The sequence below is a fragment of the Melanostigma gelatinosum genome (genome assembly GCF_949748355.1).
Source record: "Melanostigma gelatinosum genome assembly, chromosome: 21".
NCBI classification, from domain to species: domain Eukaryota; kingdom Metazoa; phylum Chordata; class Actinopteri; order Perciformes; family Zoarcidae; genus Melanostigma; species Melanostigma gelatinosum.
The window spans coordinates 757,974-762,973 of NC_136654.1; the positions used below are offsets into that span (position 1 = coordinate 757,974).

The window sequence follows — 5,000 nt, forward strand, 5'->3', positions numbered from 1 at the left end:
TGTAAGCCCACATCTCCTTCGTCTTCCACTGGGAAGGAGAGCAGCGGACCGACAGACTGGAAGCTGCCGTCTGACTTCACGCTGGCTGGACTGCAGCAGAAAACTCAACGAAGCAAAGAGGAGAAGCTCCCAGCAGTGGTTTGTAACTGCATCCCAGTGCAGCTGAACTGGTGGACGATCCTGCACCACAATACCAAATAACGACGACTCTGCTTTCAAAGAAAGAACCGGAGCAGGTGAGACACCTGTCGGATCCAAACTGTGGCGCAAAAGTTGCAGAAAAAACCTGCTGGATGATTTTATATAAATTCTGTCACAGATTCAAAGCAATCAAGTGAAAAGCTCCGGCGTCAGTAATGCTCAATGGAGCTAAGGAGAGCGAGGAGGTACAACAGGCTGTTCAGCAGCAGATCGACCCAGCGTCTGAGTCTCCTCCGCTGGATCAAATCTCTCTGTCTGATGACTCCTGGCTTCCTCCTCCGGAGCTCCGCTCCATCATCTCCAGCAGCCCCCAGATGTGGAGCTCGACCCTGGGTACGCGTGGGCGAGAGAGAGCCTCCTGCTGTGGAGCTCCGGCTCTGGCTGAATGAACACCTGTTCACCGGCAGATCAACGCATCGCGACGCATCGGCACACACACGTGCAAGCGCACACACGTGCAAGTGCACACATGCACGCACACACACACAGCAGGAGAGTGAATGAGAGAGAGAGAGAGGAAGGGAAATAATGAGATGGGGATGTTTGAGAAGAGGAGGCGGATAGCAAGGCTTAATGTGTGTGTGTGTGTGCATATGTTGGTGTGCCTAATCAAAAGGTGCGCGCGCACACACACACACACACACACACACACACACACACACACACACACACACACACACACACACACACACACACACACACACACACACACACACACACACACTGGTGGAGGAGGGGCAGTGGCGGCTTTGAAAACACAGAACGGGAGATTCAATTCATGGAGATGCTTCGAGAGGAAACGACGGAACACTGCAGAGAAAAAACAAGTGTATCAATAAAATGAAAGTAATAAAAGCGAGGACATGAGAAGCGGAGTCGGTGTGCAGAACGAGCGTCCCCGTAGAGGTGAGCGGGGTTGAGTCACGGCTTCCTGTTCTACAGCTGAAACATCGACTCATTGTGATGCTCAATGACTTTGACATGAACATTTGTCTTGTGCACCTTGCTGATCATCTTTATTGTTCCAGATGTTGGGTTATGTTGGGATGTTGCTGCAGCAGCTGATGCTCCACGACGTCCCTGCAGAGGAACTCCTGTCTCATCGTCTTTAAACACAGGAAAGATGAACAATGACTCAATTATCCAAATATAGAAGCTGCTGATAAATCATCTTTCAAGTTCAAATGTATAAATATTCATGAGTGAGTATTTACGGTCAATTTAGGGTCTATAGGTTTATTTATCGGTTAGTTAGGGTTCTAGGTAAAATGAGTTCACGTTCTATGGGTTGATCTACGGTTCTAGGTTCATGTAGAGTCCATCAGTCACTCTGCGGACGAGAAGTAAAAAGGTTTTGGTCTTTTGTTGATCGGATCCGATCAACGGATGGATGAGATGTGTGTGGTCCTCAGGTCTATTCAAACAACCTCAAATACAACTAAAATAACACAAGTCCAGATTATCTTCCTCAATCAATCAAAGGTTTGATCATATTTCTGTAAAGTACGTAGAAAATATCACAATAAAACTGCAGCTTCAGAAGACAAATCCATCCTGAACGAGTCCAGACTAAGGCTGGAGATGAACTGTCGTTAAATAAAGGACGTGATATTAAGATCCCATAGCAGATACAGCACCAACACGAAGCCGACTTCACAGGTCAACGGTGAAACTGGGTTTCAACCTCACCTGCTCATCTCTACTGCCGTGGAAAAGTACCAACCTCTCACACACACACACACACACACACACAGGTCAATGATTTACTGTAGATTAGAAGACAGAAGTGAAAGAAGGAAACACCGAACATCAGAAGACTTAATTGATGTGAACTAGAAACACAAAGACGCGCTCAGAGTCGAGCCTGTTGTCTGTCAGAGGCTCTGATGCAGAACGTGTGTGTGCACTATTACAGCTTCATGTTTCCATTCAAAGAGAAGCAGGAGCTCCGAGTCACAAACACCAGCGTGTGAAGTCGTCTTCAGTTCATCACTTCACAAACAGGTTCATTCGTAACATGAGTCGTTGAATCAGACCAACAGGAGGAAGCAGAGACTTTGTTGGGGACTATTTTCAGCGGCGGATTGATTGTGATTGTGTGTGTGATGGAGTCGGAACAAACTACGGTGTGATGATGATGATGGTGATGAAGAACACACAATAAAACATAATAACGTGAGTCCTTCAGGACTTTCAGGAGACAGGAAACCGCCAGCGATAAAAAGAACGCCAAGAAAACGCTGTTGTAACGTTCAAACAATGAGAACAATGAACGCTCTGTTTCCATGGCGCCCATTGAAGAGCAACAGGTGAAGAAGACATTGAAATACATTTCTGCGGCTCAACGGAAACAAAGCGACAGAGGAACCTAAACATGATCATGTGAGGAGACATGAACCCATTCAGACACACGCTATGGACATGTTCAAATCTCAGCTCCGTCAACAGAACGAGGTCAAACCTGGTTCCTCTTCAGATGATTACAATATATATATAATACAGTATAGTACAGTATAATACCGTATATTACAGTATAATAGAGTATAGTACAGTATAATACCGTATATTACAGTATAATAGAGTATAGTACAGTATATTACAGTATACTAGAGTAAAGGAAACACTTAAAGACAGAAGAAATACTGAGAGGAGCAAAGGAAAAACAAGAAGAGGAGATGCAGAGAGGAAGAGATGTAGAGAAGAAGAGATGTAGAGAAGAAGAGATGCAGAGAAGAAGAGATGCAGAGAAGAAGAGATGCAGAGAAGGAGAAGAGATGTAGAGAAGAAGAGATGCAGAGAAGAAGAAGAGATGTAGAGAAGAAGAGGAGATGTAGAGAAGAAGAAGAGATGTAGAGAAGAAGAAGAGATGTAGAGAAGAAGAGGAGATGTAGAGAAGAAGAGGAGATGTAGAGAAGAAGAAGAGATGTAGAGAAGAAGAGGAGATGTAGAGAAGAAGAAGAGATGTAGAGAAGAAGAGATGTAGAGAAGAAGAGATGTAGAGAAGAAGAAGAGATGTAGAGAAGAAGAGGAGATGTAGAGAAGAAGAAGAGATGTAGAGAAGAAGAGAAGAAGAAGAGATGTAGAGAAGAAGAGATGTAGAGAAGAAGAAGAAGAGATGTAGAGAAGAAGAGATGTAGAGAAGAAGAAGAAGAGATGTAGAGAAGAAGAAGAGATGTCGAGAAGAAGAAGAAGAGATGTAGAGAAGAAGAGATGAGGAACAATAACTGTGTTTACAGTTCATTACTGCTTAATACAGCGGAGGACGGACACACAGGAAGACAAACACTTTGATTTACAAAATAAAAGTCTTCATCATTTTTTTTTTTTAACCTTTATTTAACCAGGTGAGTCCCATTGAGATTAAAAATCTCTTTTTCAAGGGAGACCTGGGCCAAGACAGGCAGCAACACAAGAAACACAATCATGAAATGTAGCAGCAGTAATCATCATAACAACACAAACACCTTCTGTTGATTTGATTGGTTGAGGAGTTATCACTGTCTCAGGATGTCGAGTCACAACTCAGCAGTACATAACTCTGATGTGTGTGTGTGTGTCAGGAGAGAGAGTGTGTGTGTGTGTGTGTGTCAGGAGAGTGTGTGTGTGTGTGTCTGTGTGTGTGTGTGTGTGTGTCAGGAGAGTGTGTGTGTGTGTGTGTGTCAGGAGAGTGTGTGTGTGTGTGTGTGTGTCAGGAGAGTGTGTGTGTGTGTGTGTGTGTCAGGAGAGTGTTTATGAGAGTGTGTGTGTGTGTCAGGAGAGTGTTTATGAGTGTGTGGGAGTTTTTCCCAGCAGCCCCAGCAGAAAGAGTGTGTGGCAGCGAGGAAATGACTTGCATCGATCAAACTAATGGTGCATCCCGGGAGTCATCACGACTACAGCTCCCTCTAGTGGGGGGGAGGTTATGACGGCCGGGGGGGGGGGGGGGGGTAGAATAGAATAGAATGTTGTTGATTCAGTCTGATTGGTTGTTGATTCAGTCAGATTAGTTGTTGATTCAGTCTGATTGGTTGTTGATTCAGTCTGATTGGTTGTTGTTGATTCAGTTTGATTGGTTGTTGATTCAGTCTGATTGGTTGTTGATTCAGTCTGATTGGTTGTTGACTCAGTTTGATTGGTTGTTGATTCAGTCTGATTGGTTGTTGATTCAGTCTGATTGGTTGTTGTTGACTCAGTTTGATTGGTTGTTGATTCAGTCTGATTGGTTGTTGTTGACTCAGTTTGATTGGTTGTTGTTGACTCAGTTTGATTGGTTGTTGTTGATTCAGTCTGATTGGTTGTTGTTGATTCAGTCTGATTGGATGTGTGTGCGTGTGTGTTGCTGTGTGTATTGTAGATGTGTGTGTGTGTGTGTGTGTGTGTAGAATAGAATAGAATGTTGTTGATTCAGTCTGATTGGTTGTTGATTCAGTCTGATTAGTTGTTGATTCAGTCTGATTGGTTGTTGATTCAGTCTGATTGGTTGTTGATTCAGTTTGATTGGTTGTTGATTCAGTCTGATTGGTTGTTGATTCAGTCTGATTGGTTGTTGACTCAGTTTGATTGGTTGTTGATTCAGTCTGATTGGTTGTTGATTCAGTCTGATTGGTTGTTGTTGACTCAGTTTGATTGGTTGTTGTTGATTCAGTCTGATTGGTTGTTGTTGATTCAGTCTGATTGGTTGTTGTTGATTCAGTCTGATTGGTTGTTGTTGATTCAGTCTGATTGGTTGTTGTTGATTCAGTCTGATTGGTTGTTGTTGATTCAGTCTGATTGGTTGTTGTTGATTCAGTCTGATTGGTTGTTGTTGATTCAGTCTGATT

At 43.6% G+C, this 5,000-nt stretch overlaps 1 protein-coding gene across 1 annotated transcript in view; it reads right to left on the bottom strand.

Annotated features, from left to right (window-relative positions):
• ankfn1a (ankyrin repeat and fibronectin type III domain containing 1a) overlaps positions 1-5,000 on the bottom strand; it is a gene marked incomplete at its 5' end in the record, with an annotated part of 75,496 nt that overhangs the window by 39,723 nt on the left and 30,773 nt on the right. The gene's annotated exons all lie outside the window — the stretch shown is intronic.